The sequence below is a fragment of the Durio zibethinus genome, chromosome 28 (assembly GCF_047325235.1).
Source record: "Durio zibethinus cultivar Kanyao isolate XHJ-2024 chromosome 28, ASM4732523v1, whole genome shotgun sequence".
In the NCBI taxonomy this organism is placed as follows: Eukaryota; Viridiplantae; Streptophyta; class Magnoliopsida; order Malvales; family Malvaceae; genus Durio; species Durio zibethinus.
Genome location: NC_143189.1, coordinates 8,422,273 through 8,438,550, shown reverse-complemented (window position 1 = coordinate 8,438,550; position 16,278 = coordinate 8,422,273).

The window sequence follows — 16,278 nt, the reverse complement described above, 5'->3', positions numbered from 1 at the left end:
TTTTTTAAACTCTTGCTTATTAAATTCTTTTTATTTTGGATAAGCTTTTATGAATTGAAACAATTGTTTTATGTCAAAACAAAATGTCATAACAATTTTATAAAAATAATTGATCAAATAGTCATAACTTTTTAAACTTGTTTGGTAAACAAATTTATTTTTTCAAATCTTTTGCTTATTAATTTTCCAAATGTTCATAAATTTGGATTATTTTATTCCAAATAAGCTTATATGACATGAAACCAATATTTTATGACTAAATAAAAGGTTTGAACTAAATAATTATTCTAATTATTTTTAATATTTGAACTGGTTTAGCAAACATATTTAATTTTTAAATCTCTTATTAATTTTTGAAATATTATTAAATTAGTATTATTTTTAACTAAATAGGCTTCTATAATTAGAAACAATTGTTTTATGACAAAACAAAAATTTTAACGATTTAAGATTGATAATTGTTCAAATAATCATAATTATTTAAATTGATTTGGTAAACAGATTTATTGTTTAACATAAATAATTACTATTAATTAGTAATTACTTTATTATCTATTATAGTTTTCTAATTTATTAATTAAAAAGTAAATGATTATTATAGTTTCTATTCATATAGTCTCATTAATAATCCAAATATTAATAAGATTTAAATATTAATATTGTATAATTTAATTATAACTTATTATATAATATTCTTTAGTCAAATAATAAATCATTTAAGTTTAAATGAACATTTAAATATTAGTTATTTAAAATATATAAATATTTTAAATAGAGATTATTAACTAATATTTTAAATAAATATTTGTATTTAATTAATTAATACTAAATTAATTTTATAATTTTATAATTAATATAATAATTAATAACTTTAAATTAATATATTTAAAATATTATAATTTGATAATAATAAAGTAGTATTATTTTATTTTGGATAAACTTTTATGATCCAAAACAATTGTTTAATGACAAAACAAATGGACAATATTGATAATTGTTCTTATCAATTATATTATTTATTTATATAGAAATATTGTTTAATATAAATTGTAACTAATAATATTAATAATTAAAATAAATAATTATCTATTATTATTATAAATAGTTGGATTCAATAAATCATAATATAATTTAATATATTATAATGTTAGATTATAAATTGTAAATATAATATATTAATTAATTTAATTATTATAATTAATAATATAATGATTTAGAATTTATTCTATTAATTTATTATAATAAAATTATTTTATTATATGATATTAATATAATATCAATTATATTATATTAAAAATTTATTATTAAATTATTTTATATCAATTGACTATTTGTATTAGTTTTTTATTATAATGATTTAAATAATAATAATATAACTAATTATAATCTATTATAATTATATCAATTGTATAGTATTTAAATAATTATTATTTACAATTCTTAATATAATTTTAACATCATTATTTAATTAAGGACTTGATTATAAAACTATAGTATTTCAAATTATCTTATAAGTTGGAGATTTAAAAAATAAATCAATTTTTCAAATTAGTTCAAATAATTATTTATTTCAAATTGTTATGACATTTTGTTTTATTATAAAATAATTGTTTTTGATCGTACAAGCTTAATCAAAATAAAATAATACTAATTTATTAATATTACAAAATTAATAATTAAGAGATTTAAAAAATAAATCTATTTATCAAACCAGTTTAAATAATTATGACTAGTTCAAATAGTTATTACTATTTGAACAATTATCTATTTCAAATTATTATAACTTTTTGTTCTATCATAAAACAATTATTTCTGTTCATACAAATTTATTCGAAAAAAATAATACTAATTTAATAATAGTCTGAAAATTCATAATGAAGAGATTTAAAAAATAAATCCATTTACTAAATCAATTCAAATAGTTAAGATTATATGAACAATTATCTATTTCAAATCGTTATAACCGTTGGTTTTGTCATAAAATAATTATGTCATAATTATTTAAATTTAAATTTTAATTCTTTGATAAATCCTTATTAATTATTAAAATAAATATACTTTATATATTAATATAAATTAATTTTAAATAAACTCTTATATAATCGTTATGACTTATTATTTGGTCATAAAAGAATTATTTCAGTTCATATAATTAAATATAAATTATATTAATAAACTATTTGAACTTGTTTGGTAAATAGATTCATTTTTAAAATCTCTTTCTCATTAATTTTTGGAATAGTAATAATATTAATTATTATAAATTATTTAATAAACATTAATTTTTGTTAAATTATTAATCTATAATTAATAAATTACCAATTAAAAAATAATTTAATATATTATCCCAATTTTTCCCAAAATTATAAATTTAATATTATAATTTATTATTACCCATTACTACAATATAATAATATTATTTATTATAAATTATTTAATAAACATTAATTTTTGTTAAATTATTAATATATAATTAAAGGCAATGTGTAATTAATATATATTTAGTTATATATATTAAAAATTATATGATTAGTAGTAATATATTTTACTTATGTAATAATGGAAACATATAATTATAATCTATTTAAATAATCTTATTTATTGAATTGTTTAATAATGATTTAATTATTTTAATTTTTAAGTATAATAAAGATAATTAGATTTAAATTTTTTTAAATAATTAATAATTAAAAATATTTTTAATCAAATTAGTATTATTAATTATAATAATTAAATATTATTATTAATAATTTTAAATAATATTTAAATTATTTAAATTAATTAATACTCAACTAATTTATGAATAATAAATTATAAATTATTACTAATATGATTATTAATATAGTTATAAATTATAACTTATAATTTAATTTATAAGAATAATTATTAATTAGTATTACTGGATTAATTAAACTAAATAACTTGCATAGAATAATTGTTTAACAATTATTAATTAATAATTAAATTAATAATTATATGATTAAATAATTTATATTATATTAATATAATATTATTATATTATTATATATAATTAAATTAAATTAATGTTATTAAATATTATTATTATAAATTATTATAATTATAAAATTATTACTATATTTAATTGTATTTCACTAAATTAATAGTAAGATATTTAAAAATTTATTAATTAATGATTATAATCTATTCATATTTATAATTATATGAATATAAATATTATTATTTATAAATATAGTATAATAATATCTATATTATAATTTAATTATTATAAAATTATTATAATATTATAAATTTTATTATATTTAATTAATTATTATAATTAGATATTATTAATTAATTAATAATTAATATTATAAAATAATATTTATATTAGTAAATCATAACAATATTTATATTATTATTAATTATAATAATTAATTAGACTTATAATATATTATAATTAATATATAATAATCATAATATTAAGCATTAATTAATCAAATAGTAAATTATATTAAAATAATATATTATGAATTATTGTTACTAAAATTATTCAAATAGATTTAAGAAAGTGTTTTAATCAATAGTAACTCTATAATTTGCTTTAGGTATGATTGAAATAATTATATTTATTTAATATAACTATAATATTGAAAATTCATTTAAACTATATTATAATTATAATTTTAAATAATTATAATATAATAAATATTATAAATATTAAATATTTTATTATTACTAAAATTATATTTGGTAATATAATTGATAGTTAAAACAATTGTTTTAAAATAATTTAAATTACTATAGTTTTTATGATCTTAGTTATACTATAATCAATTTAAAACATAATAGTTTTACCCTAATTTTAAATTAATGAATAAATAATTTAATAATTTATAGTTATTATTTACTATAGTTATAGACTATTACTATATTTAATATAATTAATTATGTAATTATTAAATTTAAATTATATAAATTTAAAATAACAATTATTAATATTATAATAATTTAATTTAATTATTAGAATTAATTAAATTATATATATTAATAATTGTTATTTTACATTTATATAATTTAAATTTAATAATTACATAATTAATTATATTAATTTAATAATTTATAGTTATTATTTACTATAGTTATAGACTATTACTATATTTAATATAATTAATTATGTAATTATTAAATTTAAATTATATAAATTTAAAATAACAATTATTAATATTATAATAATTTAATTTAATTATTAGAATTAATTAAATTATTGATTTTAAATTTATTTAGAATAATATATTTAAGATATATTACTAAATTTAAGATTTTGATAATTTATAACTTAAATTTTGATATTAAGTTATTAATTTATCACCAAAATTGAATAATAAATTGTGTTTTATTTTTAATTATTAAATAATTAATAATAATTAATATCAATTATTAATTCAATAATTAAACTATTAATAAACAATTTTTATTATTAATAACTTAATTATAACTTTGTTTTTAATTAAATTATTGTTTTACGCTATTAAATTAATAACTAATATACAATTTATTATTAATTTACAATATTAAATAGATTAAATATTATTTGTTATAATAATACTTCATATTATTAAATTTCTAATCATTAATTTTATTAATTATAAATAATACTATTTTATAATAATATTATTTGAATAACATCTTATACATTTATTTAATAATATAAATAGTTAATAATTAATTATATTAATAATTATTATTATCTATTTTAATTATCGATAATTTATCATAAAAGATCAAATATACATTTTAAAATCCTTATGATTATTTTTAATAATTATTTAACAAAATTCATAAATTATATTATTATTTCATAGCTTATTTATTAATAAATATCGATAATTAAATAATAAAATTAAATATTTAAAATTTAAAATTTTTAATTATTAACATTCAAAAAATCGCTAAGCAAAAGATATGAAAAAATAAATCTATTTACCAATCAAGTTCAAATAGTTATGACTATTTGAACAATTATTTATTTAAAATCATTATGACCTTTTGTTTTGACAAAAAACAATTGTTTCAATTCATAAAAGCTTATCCAAAATAAAATAATAATAATTTCTTAATATTTCAAAAATTAATAAGCAAGAGTTAAAAAAAATTAATTTGTTTACTGAACAAATTCAAATAATTATGATTATTTAAACAATTATTTATTTAAAATCATTATGACCTTTTGTTTTGTCATAAAACAATTGTTTCAGTTCATACAAGCTTATTCCAAATAAAATAATAATAATTTATTAATATTTCAAAAATTAATAAGTAAATGATTTAAAAAATGATTATGTTTATCGAATTAGTTCAAATAATTATGGCTATTTCAACAATTATCTATTTGAAATCAATATTACCTTTTGTTTGGTCATATAACAGTTGGTTTTTATCATACAAGCTTCAGAATAAAAAAATACTAATTTATTAATCTTTCAAAAGTTAATAAGTAAGAAATTTAAAAAATAAATTTATTTATTGAACCCGTTTAAATAGTTATGACTATTTGAGCAAATATATAGTTTAAATCAGTTATTTAAAAAATAAAATTTTTTTTGTTCTATCATAAAACAATCATTCATGTTCATACAGGCTTATTTGAAATAAAATAATACTGATCTAATAATACTCTGAAAATTAATAACTAAGAATTATAAGTAATTTTTATTAAATATAATTAAAATATTATTATATTATCATTTATAATTACTTATAATTAAAATGTATATACTTATTTTATAATAATATTAATTATTACAAATATTTTTATTTGTAATAAATATATATTTATTAATATTTATTAATTTTAAATTTATTAATTAATTATATACAATTCAGATATTTATATACAAAATATAAAATAACAAAATTTATGAAATGAATTTTTATTTACAAATAATAAAAAATATCAATATTAATTATAATTATAAACATATAATATTATTATATTCGTAATTATATCATTATTATTAATAATATTTCATTAATATACTATAAAATTAATGAATATTAAAATTAATTATCAGTAATAATAATATATCAATATTACAATAATTATAATAATATTTAATAATATTAATTTAATTTAATTAATAATATTTAATCTTCATTTATAAATATAGTATAATAATATCTAATTTATTAGTTAAATTAATTATAATAATATGTAAATTAAATAAAAAATAATTTTCAAAATATTATTAACTATTTTAAATATTATTTACTATTAAAAACAACAATTATATATTATTTATTTCAATTAATATATAGTACTATATAATTAGTAAAATTAATTTAAAATTTAAGTAATAAACAACTGTTTATTTATTCTATTAATTATCTATTTTAAATAAATTAATTGTTTGATAATATAATTGTCAAATATTACTAATTTAATACTATATTATTCTAATCTATTATAATTATAATTATAATATTACAAAAGGATTAAGTTATTATATTTATTATTAGAACAAGTTAATTACTGATAATTAATATTATTTAGAATAATTTAATAATATATTTGATAAATATACAATAATTGATAATATTGTTAAGATACAAAAGTAATAATATTTAAGTATCAAATAAATTAAATCTATTATATTAAACTTGTTTATATGTTATAACTTAATTACTTATAATTAATTATTAATTTTATAATTACTTATATAATAATAAACATATAATTAATATTTACTCTCCATTTTCATATCTAATAAAAATTTAAAATCATATCCATTCTTATCCTCATATCATTAAACTTATCATTATAAGTATAAATAACAATTTATTATTTATAAATAATATTGTAAATAACATAAAATAAACCAACTATAAATTAATAATAAGTTTTTACTTATATAGTTAAGTAATTAAATATAATAATATTAAAATTATTATAGATATTATAGTACAAATATTAATTTATTAGTAATTTATTAATAAGTAAAATTAATATTATTAATAACAAAAATATTTGTAATAATAACACAAAAATTAATAATAATTATTAATAGTTAACATTGGAAAATATTGAAATTATTTTATATTAATATCATAATAAACTCTTCACATTTTGTAACTGGATATAGTATTATTTTATTATTATTCTATATAATAATAGATTTATTTTTTAAATCTTTTACTTATTAATTTTTGAAATTTTAATAAATTAGTATTAATTATTTAAAGAAAATAATATATCTTTAACAATATATTAAATAAATTCTTATTAATTATTTAATATAATAAAGTATTAATTAATTAATATTATTAATTATCTAAATATTAGTTTGATAAATTATACATAACTATTATTCAATTGTTTAATAAAATTAATATTATTATATAAATTAATAATGTAATTATATAATATTTATTATATTATAATAAATATTTAATATATAATAATATTATATAATTAAATAAATTAAATATATTATAATGATAAACATTTACTTATTAATTATTATAATTTAACTATTATATTTAATTTATTAACTATTATTATATCTATTAATATTTAATATTACAAATTGTTATTAAATAGTCATAACTAATTTTATATACGTAATATTAATTGAATTATTAATAAAATTAATAAACTATAATTAATATAAACAATAATATTAATAATAAATTTATTGATATTTCATAAATTTTTTATTAATAAGTAGGAGATTTGAACAATTATCTGTTTCAAATTGTTATGACCTTTTGTTTTGTCATAAAACAATTGTTTCTATTCATACAAGCTTATTTCAAATAAAATAATATAAATTTACTAATATTCCAAAGATTAATAAATAAAAATATATAAAATAAATTTATTTTTTGAATACGTTCAAAATAATTATGACTATTTGAACAATTATATATTTTCAATCGTTATAATATTTTGTTTTGTCATAAAACAATTATTTATCTTCATACAAGCTTATTCGAAATAAAATAATACTAATCTAGAAATATTATAAAATTTAATAACTGATAGATTTAAAAAATAAATTTCAATAAATAAGGTTAAAATTATTTTTAACTGTTTTACAAATAGTTTATTAAAAATTATAGAATATTAGTGACTAATATTAAAATTTATTAATAATTATTTAATATACAAATTATTAATAACAATTGTTTTATGACAAACAAAAAGTCATAATGATTTCAAATATATAATTGTTCAAATGGACATAACTATTTGATTAACCTGTTAATCATATTAATAAATGAATATTATTAAATTTATTATTTATATAATTGTTTGAATAATTATTTTGTTTTATATTAATAATTAATTAAACTAATATTATTTATTTATTAATATTACTAATCCTTATTAATAATGATATTAATAAAGTAATTAATCGTTATATATATACATAATTATATATATATATATATATAACATATGCTTCAATTGGAAATATGACGAAGTTTGTGACTATATATTAATTAAGGATAGATTTATAATTTTTAAGTAAATAATTATTTATAATTAATAATTAAATAAATAGCTTGCATAATTTATTTATTATGAATTATATTAACAGTCATATACTTATAATATCTATTAGTCTATGAAATATATTATATAATTAATATATTAATAAAATAATTAAGTTATGACCTTAACTATTAATATATATTTTAATATATAAATTATTAAATTATAACTATTAGTTTATATTAATATTTTTTGTTTTATAAAATATATTAAATTATATTATTATATAATATAACTTATATAGTCAATAAACATTTGTTAAACATTTAATAATATATTTGATAAATATACAATAAGTTATTTATTAAAATAACTAATAAATTATATTCGATATATTAAACTAATATATAAAATATAATTAATATACTATAGTTATAATATATAAAATTAATATATATAAAACTATATATGATATTAAAAAGGAATAATTAGATTGCTTGTTATAAATTTATATAATAATTTCTTTAAATTAATAAATATTATTAAAAATTTTAAATTAATAGTTTAAATCATAATATGAAAATAATATTATTATTATTAGATTTAATATTATTTAAACAAAATTATTTTAATTTTTGAATAGATTAAATAACAAAAATATTATATATATGTAATTATAAATAATACATATATATAATAATTCATTATTTATAAATTATATTAATGAATAAATCTATTTATCGATAATTATTTTATAATTTAATATAATTTATAATACATATATAATAGTTACTAGATTTATATTTACATATGCTTTCAGAGCTGGTGTAGTTTTAAAATACATAGTGTTAATTTTTAAGATTCTATTAAATAAATTATTATAATATAATTTAATTAATTAAATTATTTAATAATTATATAATATAACATTTTTAAGAATATTAAATTTATTAATTTTAATAGCATTTTAAATTAATAACAATTATTTTAAATATTAACAATTATTTATATTTAATTAAAATAAGGAACTATATTGTCAATATTTATTTTAATATTAATAATTAATTAATATTAATATTAAATAAAGACTAAATTAATTAATTTTTTTAATTATAATATAATTGTATGTTTTTCTTGTTAATGTTGCAAGAACACTTTCTACTCAGCCATTATTATTAATATTAATAATTCAATATTATTATTAAAATATTAATTTAAATAATTAATTATTAATTATTTTTAATTAATAAAATAATATTAAATAATATTATTAGTAATATTAAGTTATTACTTAATTATTAATTCATTATATTATAATAAAATAATATACTTTTTATTTTGTCATAAAATAATTATTTTTGTTAATATAAGTTTGTTTGAAATAAAATAATATTAATTTATTAATATTTACAAAATAAATCCGTAAAACATTTAAAAAGTAATTTTGCTTACCAAACCATTATAATAGAGTTCATAATTTATTATTTATAATATAATATATAGATTATATTATAAGTCACAGTTCTATTAGTGTATGTTGATGATATAATTGTAATCGAAAATTATGAAAAAAAGGGAATTTCTAAAACTAAGTTAACTAATTTATAATATAAACAAAATTATTTATTAGTATATACTATTAATTTAATTATGAAATATATTAATAAATTGTAAAACATTAAGATTAAATATTAACTATAATAGATTAACTAAATTATATTTTTAAATATAATTATTATAAAATATATTTTTATATTTTAATTATATAATTAAAAAATAATTTATAAATAAATAATTTTTATTATTAGTTATTTTAATAATGATTAACTTATAATTATATATAATACTATATTATAATTATAATATTAATTATTAGTCATTAATAAAAACAATTAGATTAAATTAATTATTAAATATTTAATACTATAATTGTTATAAGTTATATATTAATATAATTATATTAGATAATATAATTTTTATATATTTAAAATTAATTAATTCATTATATAATTAATATTATTATAACTAAATAATTTTAAATTTTTATAATATTCTATTAATTATATTATAAATAATGATTAATAAATATTAATAATTATATTATTATCATTAAACAATTATATAATTAATTAACTTATTAAACTAATATCTAATTAACTATTATTTAATTTATATTTAATTAAAGTTTAATTATTAAATAACTAATATTTAAATGTTCAAATAATAATATTATTTAATAATAATTTAGTTTAATTATTATCAATAATTATTAAGTTATAAAAATATATTTATTATTAATATTTGAATTAATAAATTAGTAATGTATTTAAATATTATATTTATTTAATATATTTAAGTTATTTTAAATGTACAATATATTAATTAATAAACTAATTTTATTATTAATTAAATTTTTTAATTAAATAATAGTATATTTACTTTAATGTAAATCTTAATATTTAATATATTATAATCTAAGCAATAATTAATTAATAATATTTTAAACTATATAGTTAATTAAAATATAATCAATCTAAGCAATTGATATTTAATATTAGATAAAAATATTAAATATATTTTTTAATAATATTTTAAACCGGTTATAAATATATATTATTCTATCAAACAATTAAATTATTTAAAATATTTAAAATTAATTATTAATCTAGTTATATAATCTTGATTAGATTTATTTAATTAAATTATTTAAATAAATAATAAACAATTTTAAATTAGTTTAATATCCAGTTGTATTAGTATCAATTATAATAGAACTATTATCTATCTTAATTTATTTAAAAATTATATAATTATATTTAAATAATGTAATTTGTTATTTAAATAATAGTTATAACTATTTGAACAATATTAATTTATGAGAACATTAATATTTTTTATTGTATTATCTAATAATTTAATTAGATAATATATAAATATTATATTTATATTTAATATTTTAGTTCAATTATCTAAACTTATATTAATTGAAAAAAAATTATTTTAATATTTAAAATATTAAATATGTTATTAATATAATATTTAATAATATAAATAGTTAATAATAAATTAAATTTTAATATATTTATTATTAAAATAATAATATCCTTACTTATAATTGATAACAAAAGTATCGATATTGATTATTAATAAATTGATTCTAGATTGAAAAATATTAGTAACTAATTGTCATAACGTATATTATAAGCTTGTATGATTAGAAACAATTTTTTTATGACAAAACAAATATCATAGCAATTTGAGATTGATATTTGTTCAAATGATCTTAACTATTTGAATCATTATTAATTAATTAAATTAATAATAAAATTGTTAATTAAAATAGCTAATTTATAATAAATCAATTTTTCTATGTCTACTATTGCTTATTTAAACAAATTTTATATACAAAATATAAAATTATATAACAAATTTTAATATTAATTATAATTAGCTATTTTATTATATAATTTAATCAATATTATTATTATTAGTTATAATAAAATTTATTATATATTTTTCAAAAATTATATTATTCAATTATTATAATTTAGTTTTAATATTTCAATTAACAGATAATATTATATATAATTTAAGAATACAATTAATTATTAATTAATTAATATTTTTTCATAAATAAAATAATTAATTGAAATAAATATAAAATAATATTTAATAAATTAATAACAATTATATAAATTTAATACTATTAATTAAATAATATAAGATTAATTAATTTAATATATTATATATACAAAATAAATAATTAATAATATAACATATTATTAAATTTAAATTAGTATATAGAAATAAGTTATAATTTTAATATTAAATTTTATACAATAATTAATCTAATATAAATAATAATTAATTTAATAAATTTATAATTGACATACTAATTTCAATTAATAATTTTAACTAATTATTGTTAAATTAAAATAATTAAATCTGAGTATAAATTACTTTTTCTAATTTAATTGATAGTTATAATATAGATATAATAATTGAATATCAATTCTTATTAGGTAATAAATTAATTTAAAATCTTACTACAAAAGGTTATAACAATTTGAAATTGATAATCATTCATATAGTATTGACTATTTGAATTATTTGAAATTCATAAATTTTGATACTATTATTATTAATAACCTCCATATTAAATTAATTTATTATTAATTAGTATAATTATAATTAATTATAAATATATTAATTATAATATACTTTATTAATAGTTATAAACAATATATATACTAATTAGTTTTAATTTATTTAATAATATTATTTAAATTATTAATTAATATATTTATTAATATTATTAATAATAAATATTAATATTATTAATATTAATAACTATTAGTAATAAATATGATATAATAATTTAGTTTTAAGTATAACGTAGAAATTAAAACATAATTAAATAAAAAAACAAATAAATTATTTTACTTGTTTATTTATTATAATATAATAACTAGATATTTTATATAACATAATATAATAATATATATTTAAATAAATAATTGTACAATTGTCACTTAGATGTCCTAATTTATCTAATTAAACTTATAATAATTCAATTATATTTTATTATTAATATTGATATCATATTATATTTAGTTAAGATTTAATGATAAATATTAAGTTTATTAATTTAATTAATATTAATTATTTACTTAATTAAATATTATATTTTAAAATTTATTTGAATTAAAGATTGTAACTGTTATAATTTAATACTGATATTAATAATTATATTTATATAATTAAATACTTATTTACTAATATTAAGTTATTAGTTAAAATTAATGTGTAACAATTTTATAAATAATTATATTAATAAGTATGGATATTTATTTTAATATATTAAATTTGTATTAATTTTTATACAAGGCTTTAAATATCCATACTTATTTATATAATTATATAAATATTATCTAATAAAACAGATTATACAAGGCTTTAAATATTAATTATATAAATCAATATTACAAATTATCATAGGCTTAACAAATTTAACCCCTTATATATATTATAGCAAAATAATTCAATATTATTTTTGAAATAATACTAATTTATTAATATTTTGACTATAATTAATTAAATAATTAAATAAATTATATATTAATAATAATTCATTCGTTCCTGGAGTGATATGGCCCATGACTTCATCAATTATTATCGGCATATCATAGATTTGGCCTTTGATTGTCTTTCTTTACAGAATATGGAAAAGAAGGGGACTGAATCATTCAAGGAATATGCCCAGAGGTGGAGAGATATTGCTTCTCATGTGCAGCCTCCTTTGACTAAAAAAGAGACCATGGTGTTGTTTGTCAACTCCCTATTATGAAAAATGATAGGGAATGCAACAAAGAACTTCATCGATATGGTGATTTCAGACAAAATCATTGAAAATGCCATTAAAAATGGCAAATTGAAAAGATGAAAAACTAAGAAAATGCCCCAGAAAAAAGAGACTGAAGCTCAAGCTGTGAGCCTTGGTGGAAATTTAGGGGATATCAACCCTGTCCACCATAAGGTTACTCTCTGTATTATCCTGCTGTGAATAATATTTCACCTTACCCTTACCAACCATATCCACAACTAGCTTACTTACCAACTTGCCAATCAGCCTTTCAAGTACCTGCATCAACTTCAAAGCCTAACAATCAAGCAAGTGGTTTAAGGAGATCATAGGATAACCAAGAAAGAGTGCAAATTGACCCTATCCCCATGACTTACACTAAGTTATTTTCAAAACTGGTTAAGAATAACTTGGTATCTCTAGATATTCTAGAACCGTTAAAGCCACCTTATCCAAAATGGTACGATGCTAATGCGACGTGTGATTATCATAGTGAAAATGTGGGTTATTCTATTGAAACCTACCCTGCTTTCAAACATAAAATGCAAAGTTTGATTCGTAAAAGCTTAGTAAGCTTCGACGAATCAAGAGGGCAAGATGTCAATAAAAATTCTTCACCTAATTGCACAAAGGTATAATTTTGAAAAAGATTTTAAGGCTGGTTGGAAGCTACTTGTCATTCTAGATTTCTTTCATAGTAATGTTAGGATTTCTTTTATGTAATAGGATTTCATTTGTTATCAGTTTAATAAAAGACAAGTAAATGCATTTCATTACATTTTCTTTTTCATCCCAACCACTATTTCGTGCTTATATTTTTCCCACATGTCTTTTCATTCCTATTCTCAATGATTTAGACGATGCTAACAATAATTTTGAGAACTCATTCACATTGATCTGAAAAGACTATTAGAGCAAATGAGCTAGATACTGCCAGATGTAAAATTAGTATGTCTTGAAGATATATAGATTCGTGAGCTTGTTTTTGTTCAATAGATGATTTTTAAGGAAAGCATTTACATTTGAGATGAAAAATGACCATCTTTCTTTTACCATTTGAAAGACCATTCATTGCTACCATTTTGAGCCTATTATGATTTTTTTTTCTAAAGAACCCCAACTAAGGATTACCCTTCACATCGAGGGGTAATTTTTGAAGGAAAAAAGAGGCAAAAGATCATAAAAAGTCTCAAAGATAGAAAGTAAAAGGAAAAAAAAAAGAAAAGCAAAACTGAAGAAAAAAAGGAAAAAGAAATGAATGCCATACATGTTTGGGGTAAAGTAATGGGAGTCTTTGTGTGAGGAATAAGATGAAAAAAAGAAAAAGTAGTGAAATGAAGTGGAAAAGGGCAAAATGCCAAGTTGTTTCAAATGATGAGAAATGATCATTTAGTTTTAAAACCTTTTAAATATATGTTTTGAGCCTATTTTTATCCATTTCTTTCATGACCCCTCACCATGGCCTACATTACAACCTTTAAAAGTCATGTGAGTGCTCAAATTGAATGATCATATGTTGGGCTAAGGCATGTTCATAATGGAACAACGGAATCATATTACATTACTTTAGAGATTGATGGGTGGAAGATATCACTAATGGATGAAAATTGAGAAGAGAAAAAGAAAAAATAAAAAAAATAAGAAATAAGAAATAAGGAAAAAGGAAAAAAATGAAAGAATGGGAAAATGTAAAAGGAAAGAAAATGAAAGCTTAAATTGAAAATCTAAAAGGGCGATTTGAGTAGAAAAACCTTTGAATTGAAAGTTGGATAGCTCAAATTCATAGAAAATCAAAGACATTTGAAGATCTCTCAAAGCTGGAACAAAGTTTGATGAGCTTAAAATGATTTTGACAATCAATGGAATAAGTTTTTGAAAAAGAATCCTAGATTAATGTTTAGAATTGTCTGAATATTCATTATTTAGATATACCATTCATCCAACTTGTTTCTTTTCCCACTTGTTTTTGTACCAAACTCACTCTTCATCGATTGCCTTTTTTTCAATTCACCTTGTGTTCTTTTATTCTTAAATCCCTAAAAACAAATTGAAAAAATGTCTGATTGCATTATAATTATCATGATTTGAAATGATAATGAATGAATGACAATGTGCATAAAATAGTCTTGCATTTCTTTGAAAAGAAATCCAAGATGATAAGGAAAAAAATAAAAAGAATGCAGAAACCTGAAACAATGATTTGAAAGAACATATAGTATGACTAAATGATGAATATGGTGATGGATTGGCCAACAAAATGAAGAGAGGGCAAAAATCTAAAAGGATGATGTGATCAAAAAATGAATATAGTGATGTATTGGTTCACATAACTTATGAGTTGTGATCAAGTGATGAACATAAAGTGGATCAATTGATAAAATTTATTTTGAGATTGATAATGCTGAAAAACCTGTGAGTTATGAGTAAATGATATAGGTCAATGGATGAAATTTGTTTTGGA